Genomic DNA, 9,456 nt, shown 5'->3' on the forward strand with positions numbered 1-9,456 from the left:
GAAAAGGTAGGAAAAAGTTTTAAAAAAGAGACACATTTTATCATATAACCAGGTTGATAGTAAAATATGCAAAGTAAGTATATTTCAGTATTCCAATACAGCCTGGGTGAAAACTCGGAAGTGGGAACCTACAAGCTAAGATCAGAAGAGAATTACTAGTTCTTGGACTGAAACAGGTTTCAAGGAAGACCAATGTGAATGAGCCTAGAAAGGCTGAAATTGGATGGTGGAAGGTTCCCAATGTGAGTTTGCAATTCATCATATAGGCAGATGGAGACACTGAAGTTTCTTAAACAAGGAATTTATGTGCATGTATACTAGGAATTTGAATTTGCCAGCTATGGGAAGAATGGATTAGAAAAGTGAGGATATAGAGGTAGAGAGACTTATGAGGAGGCTCTTAAAAGAATCTAGCTAAGAGTTGATGCGGGCATGAACTAAGGTGATGGTAGTAGGAAAGACAGAAATTGATTTGAAAGATATTGTGAAGATCGATGCAACAGGATTTGTAGACAGGATAAGTAGGAAAGGAAAGAGAGAAGATAACTCCAAGTATATTAACCTTTGTAATTGGGGAAATGATTGAATTATCAACAGAAATAAGAAGGTTTAGAAGAGGAGCCTTTTGGGAGAGAAAATATACCATGAAGTGGAAATGTCCTAGATTTGGAATTGGAAAACATGAGTTTGATATCAGGTATGCTCCATATTGTATTCCCAGGCAAGTCCCTTTAACCATATGGTCCTCAGTTTCCTAAAATGTAAAATGAGAGGATTATACTACTTATACTCCATACTAATTACATTCTTAGGGATAGTTATATGCTTATTTGTTTTCCTTCCTTCTATAGAGTTTATGTATTCAAAATACATGCTACAAAATGGAGGTTCAGTCTGAGGGGTTCTTGCCTTAATTCTCAGGTTCTATATGTGGATTCTAGAAATCTACTTTCAGGCATTGCACACCTGTACTGAAGGCAAAGTGTCATAATGCTGAATGGCAGATGAATGCAGGCATTTCATATTAAGTGACTCACCTGCACAGGTCTCATTCTCGATCTGCACTAATTCCCTGCACAGCCCAATCCACAGGATATTTGAAATCATATTTTTGTCTTTAAATAATAGTAAAACACATGTTAAGTAGTATGTTTAGAAGTCATTGAACCCAGAAAAATACCACAATGGACATTAGTGTGACAAAAACTTATTAATTACCTATTATGTAAAAGATACAGAAGTAGCATTGTTTGGTGGATAAAGAGCTAGTCTGAAAGTCTGGAAGAACTGGGGGTCCTGTCTTTGAAACATTATGCCATACTGGCCAAATGACTTAATATTTCGATATTCTTGGTAGTTCTAAAACTATAGAGGGAATATTTTCATACTGAAAGTCCCCTACATTCATGAAATCAGAAGTCTGAATCCCATTGCTCCCTGAAAAAAAATGTTTAACAAGCTTTAAACAATGGGGGGAATTATGAAAAATGACACAGACTATGAATTCAAAGAATGGGCCATCTAATGGCAAGGAGTAACAGGTACAAAATGAGCATGTTAAAAATGTTATTGGAAAAGGGAGAAGGGAGAAAACAAAACAAGATTTCCTAGGAATTTTAGATTTCTGTGATGACCATACAAAGCATATCTGGAAGTTAGGAATTAAATAAAAATGATGGCAATATTTCTTATGATATTATTGGCTCATTCTGTTCCTCTAACTATTTTCTGGAAGACTTATTTGGAATCTCTTGGGTTTTTTTTTGGGGGGGGGCAACTCCAGGTATAGGAATGCCCTGTGTTAATGCAAATTGGTAACCCATCTTTGATTTAGCAGTTGAATCTTGGGTAATTGCTTGAGACATACAGGCATTAAATGATTTGTCCGGGTTCACAGAGAAAGTTGTGTCACAGGTGGATGGGATTTGAAGACTCTAATCTCTAAAGATTTACTTCTACCCTATACTTTTGCTCTATAACTACTTTCCTAAGTAGGAACTATTCCACCTATTCCCTCACTGTAGAATCTGTTTTTTAAACGCATTGGTCTTCTGGAAATTAGACTCAGATTAACCATTTATTTCTTAAAGTTCAACAGTTCAGAGATGGGGAGTAACAACTCACCCTTAGATTGCTGAAGGAAAGGTAGATTCACTGTCTACACTTGCTGTTTATTTGCTTTCTAGATTTTATGAGCAATGTCAGTCTCATTAAAATTGAGTCTATAAATATATGAAAATCTCTTAGATATGGCTTACTTACTTGTATAATTCTAATAATTTAAGATTTATGTCATACTTTAAATTGAACAAGTTGATTAATTCGTGGGTCAGCTCCTCAGTATAGTTTTTTTTCTTCCTATGATTTGCTATGAAAAAAGGAAGATTTACAAAAAAATACATACCAATATATTATGTCAAATACATTCTTATCCATCTTATATCAGACTCTAACACAAAAATAGTTTGAGTGTCCCCTCAGTATGAAAAAAAAATCCAATATACTTTGTATAACTTCCCAGGAAAAATCATTCACTAGGCATTTCTTATTTCCCTAATATTGAACTCAAGATTGCAATAGATTTGTATTTTGTCACTAGGTTTCCCCATCAAATCAGTGTAAACTATTCTACTCTAACTTAACATGAGGCCTAATACATGGTTTTAAATAGATCTCATTGTGTATCTTCACCTTAATATTCTCAAATGACCAATAGAAGTGCCAGAGCTACAAAACATTTCATTATGTATCACCCATGATACAACTGCCCGACAAAACACATTTCTCCTATATACAAGGCTTTAATCACACATATAGAATTCCAACTTTTTATTTTTAAAAATGGAACAGAAAAACAATTCTAACTTATTTAGAAAACAAAAGCAAAACCCTCTAAGTTCCTCCACATTATTATACAACTATGGGTATTGCTGTGTGTGTGTGTATACACATACAAGCTTGTAAAAAATTGAATCTCATCAAATATTTACTAGCTGTGTGATTTTGGACAAATTACTTAACTTCTAAGGGGTCTCAATTTACTTGCAAAATTGAGTTAATTAACTCAGAATTTTACAAACTCTTAAATATTATGTAAATTTCTGTTTGAGTATGCCATACGTCAAGTTACATCAGCAAAAGTTTTCTGATCACTGTCTTCTTTAAATAAATGTCAGTACATTGATATAATATGATTGTGCTATAAGAAATAATGAACATGATAAATACAGATTCATGGAAAAATATATGTGATATAAAGTAAGCAAAGCCAATAAAACAATATTCACAATGACTATAACAAGGGAAATTAAGAACGTATCACAAAATAATGAAATTGAATTCTTTAATATTATAATGACTAAGCTTGGCCTGCAATAAGAAATATGATGGGTCACCTCATCTGGACTTCCTTCTGAGAGAGGATACTCATAGGTGCGTAGCATTACATATAGCAATATTTTTATGTAATGATTGTTTTTATGGATTTTTTCCTCGTCTTGCTTTTCTTTGTCATAGGGAATGACTCTTTAGGATGCAGAAAGGAAAAGGACACAGGAGGAAACAGGTACCATAAAAGCAAAAGACTAATAAAAATCATATTTATAGAAAATTTTATAGGCCATTTCTAGAGCTATAGAATTCTAGTACACACCAGGTGAGCATATGGAGTGTTTAGGGAGGACTGGTACCTTTGGTGTGAGAGCTTGCAGATCCCTTCTCAGGGCTGCTCATCTGTATTTGGTGTCTTCCTTTCAACCAGTTTTCACCTAATGACTCCAAGAAGCTGTAACATGGTAAAATCAGTTGGGCTAAAACCAGACTGAAGATAACTGGCAGGTCAGTTAGGGGGATGTCTACCCAAGCATGTGAGGGCTTCCCCGGGTGGAATAGGTGGATGAGAACAACTTGTTCCAATGGCCATGAATGTGGCTGAAGCAGGTGCTATGAGTGCTTAGAGCCTGGTCAGGCATCGCAGATGCCAAGGACAGCCACTGTATTCCAGGCTATTGCCAAGACCTGACTTTTATCTTGTTCCCGGATACTGATGACCTTGGAAGAGAAAAGTGAGCCTAATGACTTTGTGCAACTCTGCCTCAATTAAATCTGATTCATGCTCAAATCAAGACCTCACCCATGATGTCATTTGTCCTCTTTGAAAAGGACATCAGGGAAGCTCTAGCCTAACAGGAGCTCCATGAGAGTATTATAGCCTCAGCAGCACATTGGCCCCATTCTAAGATGACAAGGCATGTTCTAACCTACTCTTCAGTGGCTCCGGTAAGAAACAGATGTATCCGTCCCCTCTACTGTAGACTGGAATACCCATTTAATTAGACTCTTGGTCTGCAGCAAGCTGTTTGCTTTCTAAGCTATGTTCATTCACAAGAATAGTTGTGCTCTAAGTACTATTATCTTTGAGTATATGATGACTTTATATGTCTAGAAAAATGCATTTACCAGATGATTGTAGCTCATAGTGATCACTTTTTCCTCTGAATTCATAGCATTTCCTGAATATATCACTCACTTGACACTTTTCATTCTACTGAGCTGCATCATTAGTTAATTTTTTCATGAATGTATGTCTTGTTCCCCAGAGGGATTGTAAATACAACCATGTCTGATACTCCGCTCTCCATCTTCTTTCTTATCTACTCCAATGAGTGCAATTATATGGGAATGACTCCCAGATCCCTATCACCAACCCCAAATCTCCTCAGATTTCTAACCATCTATTGCCTGCCTGCTAGATAGTTCCATGGAAATGGCTCAGAATTACCTCAAACATGGTCACAACTCAATTTTTCACCTTCCCCCATAACTACCTTTTACATCTTCTTATTCTGCTACTAGCACCATCAACCTTGAAGACACCCAAGTTCCACTGTAATTCCCTTTTTTAATCCTTACTTTCTGTCTTAGAAGCAAAACTAGGTATTGGTCCAAGGCAGAAAAGTTGAAAGCGCTAGGAAATTGAGGTTAAGTAACTTGCCCATAGTGACAAAATTAGGAAGTGTTTGAGGCCAAATTTGAACCCAGGACCTCCTATTTCCATGTCTGGCTCTCTATCAACTGAGCAATCTAGCCACCCTCTCTACTAGATTTCTGGCTTCATATCTATATAAAAAAAGAGAGAGGAAAAGAAAATACAAAAAATAACTTATTGCTAGCACAGTAGGTTGTCATATCTATGGGGGATACTAGCCCGACAGTAGATGTCTGAAATCACAGTACCAGTAGCATACTGATGGTTCTTGTGTTCATTTTTAAAACTTGTGTTAATTTTACTGCTCTTTATCCCCACTCCTTCCCCTCCACTCAACACTGTGGCCTCCTACCCTTTACACTCCCCCCCCAAAAAGTTCTAAAAAAAACACTAAATGAAAAAGGAGAACTGATGTACCAGAGCGTCTACTGCTGCAGGCAGACCACCACCAGGGACAGAAGTCTGGTGCAGAGAGAGCAGATATTTGCCCCACTCTGCCCACCCTGTTGCCACTCTTCAATCTTAATATGATTGGCTACTGGTAACTGTCTCCATCCTTCACATAGCCTTGAATAGCCTCCTCCCTCCTCTGGTACTAAACCCTTCTTGCTGTCCTACATTCCCTGGAATTCAAGGTTAACCACAGGTAAATGAAGCCATGAAAAGTGAAACAATGAATAAGAGGGGAATATTGTATTATGTTAGGAAAATGGATTTAATAGATAATTTTAATATAGGATTATTGATTTCTTTTCTTCCCCACTTTTGTTTGCATTTTTAAATTAAGTATATAATAAAAAGATGTATAGGTACTAAAATTATATGTGCTGTGTTTATATATTTATATACATGTTTGCATACATATATGTATATATTATAAACATAAATAGTACAGTACTAGCACAGAACAAGCACTCAGAAAATGCAATTTTATGATGGTATGCCTAATTTTAAAAGTAATTTTTTCTCCTTGTATCTTAATTAGTAATCAGATGGTGGTAGGGGAGTTGGGTGGCTCAAGGAATTGAGACCCAAGCCTAGAGACAGGTGGTCCTGGGTTCAAATCTATCCTCAGACACTTCCTAGCTGTGTAACCCTGGGAAAGTCACTTGACCCCCACTACCTAACCCTTACTACTCTTCTGCCTTGATTCTACAAAAGGAAAATAAAGATTTTTTAAAAATAAATCAGATAAAAATCTTGTAAACAATTTTAAAATAATACCACAAATCAAATTGTGGAGTATGCGGGAGTCAGAGTGAGACATTCTTCCACCCTAAGACAATATAAGAGGTCAGTCAGAAAAAGAGTTCTATGACATAGAGGTGGAGGCTAGTGCCGAGCTCTTATGAATGAAACATCAATGAAGGGAATAGGTAGTGATGACAGAAGCACCAGCAGCTTTAGGAACTCTTGAAACAGAGATGTTAAGGGCAGCTGGCAACTGGTCAGAAAGAAATTTCAGGGGACTCCTGTACAGAGACTGAACACAGATGCTATTTAGCAGCTCCACTGCCTATACCCATTTCACGGTGGAAAATAGCCCTTTTGATCAAGATGGAGCAAAAATCCTGAGAGGCAATAACATTTTTGGTCACAGGGAATTTCCCAGAGGAACAATATTGTTTCTGATCTCAAGGGAGCACGGTCCCTGAAGAATAATATTGATTGCAATCACAAGATCCTCAAAACTAACCTGCCTAGGGGCTGCGGGGTAGCTCAGTGAATAGAGAGCCAGGCCTAGAGACGGGAGGTCCTAGGTTCAAATCTGGCCTCAGACACTTCCCAGCTGTGTGATCCTGGGCAAGTCACTTGGTCCCCCTTGCCTAGCCCTTACCACTCTTCTGCCTTGGAGCCAATACAGAGTATTGACTCCAAGACTGAAGGTAAGGGTTTAAAAAAAAAAAGTAACCTGCCTAGATAAAGACCAGAGTTGAGACCAGAGACCAATGACCACACCTTTCCCCAGACAGTGCCCTAGAACAGAACCAGAAACATTAACATAAAGTTTGAAATTAAGAAATAAGATGGGACATGCTCAGGGCGCACAGCCACTGCTTGGAGACGGTGGGACGCTTTCAGTAGGGCGGCTGCACCCATCTCCCACAGGAATCAGGATGCCACCGTGTACGTGAGGGTCCTGGATGAGAAGGTCAGTGAGCCGCTGCTGTGAAACTCTTCCTTGAGGCTGGACCCAGGGTCAGCCCCCACATGCCCAAAGACAGGGTCCCGCGTCAGCACCAAGGCTATGGATTTGTAGAATTCCAGAGGGAGGAGGATGCTGTCTGCCACTAAGATCATGAATATGATCAAACCGCCTGGAAAGCCCATACAAGTGAGCAAAGCATCAGCTCACAACAAGAGCCTAGATGTGAGGGTCAACATTTTCACAGGGAACCTAGATCCTGAGATTAATGAGAAATGCTCTATGATACCTTCAGCGCCTTTGGGGTTATCTTGCAGACTCCCTGCCGGACCCTGACACAGGCCACTCCAAGGCTGTGCCTTTTTTAATTGTGCATCATTCGATGCTTCCGATGCATTGAGGTCATGAATGGGCAGCATCTATGCAATCTACCCATCACAGGATCTTATGCCTTCAAGAAGGACTCTAAGGGTGAACGTCAGGGTTCTGGAGCTGAGCAACTTCTGTCAGCATTGAACCAGTTGTCTTAGGCAGATCAGCCTCATCAGCTATTGGCTGATGCACCACCCCCACTCTCTGCTCCTAATCCAGCTGTGTCTTCTTTGGGTTCTGGGCTTCCTCCACCAGGTATGACCCAACCAGGCTCATTCCCACCTCCTGGAGTCCTTCCTCCAGGAATACCCCCAGCAATGGCTCCCCCACCCATGCCTCCTGGAGCTGGAGACCATGGCCTTACATTAGCAGGAATCCCTGGGGCTGGACATGGACACTCACATCCCCATCCATGAGATGCTGCATTCTGGTATGTATTAGATGTAGCTCACCTACCATGGCCCCCATAGCTTGGACTCCCAGCCTCATGGGGACAGCCTCCATCTTGATCACCACCAGGAATGCCTCCTCCTGGCCCCCATCCTATGGAAATGCTGCCCCAAGGACCCCTTTTGGATCTCCTATGGCCCCATGTCCCCCCATGGGATGCCAGGACCTCCTCCATTAATGCCCCCACACATGGATATAGTAGTCCCCCTCGACCTCCACCCAATGGCTATCAAAGAGGTCCTCTTCCTCTACCCCGACCTTCTCCCCTAATCCCAGTATCTCCTCATGGACCACTGTGGGGTCTTCTTTCTTAGTAGGTACAAATTTCTCTACAATCTACAGCACTCCTCTGAAAACTTCTAAGGAATAATGAACTGGAAGAATTCCATGTGAACTGGAAAGACCTCCAGGAATTGATGCAGAGTGAAAGGAGCAGAACCAGAAGAACATTGTACACAGAGACATGATACACTGTGGCACAATCAAATGTAAAAGATTTTTTACTTTTATCACAACAGCATTCCATCACCAAAAGATACCACAATTTGTTCTGCCATTCCCCAATCAATGGGCACCCCAACATTTTTTTCAATTTTTTTGCTACCACAAAGAGGATGGCTATAAATATTTTTGTAAAAGTTTTTTTTTCCCTTGTTATCTCTTTGACATACAAACACAGCAGTGGTATGGCTGGGCCAAAGGGTGGGCATTCTTTTAAAGCCCTTTGTGCATAGTTCCAAATTGCCCTCAAGAATGGTTGGATTAATTCACAACTCCACCAGCAATGTATTAGTGTACCAATTTTGACACATCCCCTGCAACATAGTTCCCTTTCTTTTGTTCCCATATTGTCCTGTCTGCTTGGCATAAGGTGGTACCTCAGCGTTGTTTTAATTTGTATTTCTCTATTCAGGAGGGATTTGGAACAATTTTTCATGTGCTTATCAATAAATTTTGATTTAATCATCTGAAAACCGCCTATTTGTGTCCCTTGACTATTGGTTGATTGGGATATGGCTTGATTTTTTGTAAATTTGACTTAGTTCCTTATATATTTGGGAAATTAAACCTTTGTCAGAGAGTTTTGTTATAAATTTTTCCCAGTTTGTTGTTTTCCTTCTAATTTTGGCTACATGGGTTTTGTTTATAAAAAAAAAACTTTTTTTAATTTGACATAATTTAAGTCATTCATTTTACATTTTGAAGCAAAAAATTCTTAAACATTAGAATTGGGCAAGTAGAAGTCAATGACTCCATGAGACATCAAGAAGTATTAAGCAAGTCAACAGAATAAAATCTTAAAACAAAAGGTAAAGTATCTCATCAGAAAAACTGACCTGGAAAATATATTGAGGAGAAACTATTTTAAAATTATTGAACTACCTGAAAGTCATGATCAAAGATCACAGGATCAGGATCACAGAAAATTCAATAGCTACTGTGTGAAATGCCTTCTGGTATATCATATTCTAAGCCAAAGGCAAAAGAAGTAGGATTATAA

At 39.0% G+C, this 9,456-nt stretch overlaps 1 pseudogene; it reads left to right on the forward strand.

The window, feature by feature from the left end:
- Positions 1-445: 445 nt before the first annotated feature.
- Positions 446-8,269, forward strand: LOC100619545 (splicing factor 3B subunit 4-like; annotated as a pseudogene).
- The last annotated feature ends 1,187 nt before the right edge of the window (positions 8,270-9,456 follow it).

The sequence above is a fragment of the Monodelphis domestica genome, chromosome 8 (genome assembly GCF_027887165.1).
Source record: "Monodelphis domestica isolate mMonDom1 chromosome 8, mMonDom1.pri, whole genome shotgun sequence".
Taxonomy (NCBI): domain Eukaryota; kingdom Metazoa; phylum Chordata; class Mammalia; order Didelphimorphia; family Didelphidae; genus Monodelphis; species Monodelphis domestica.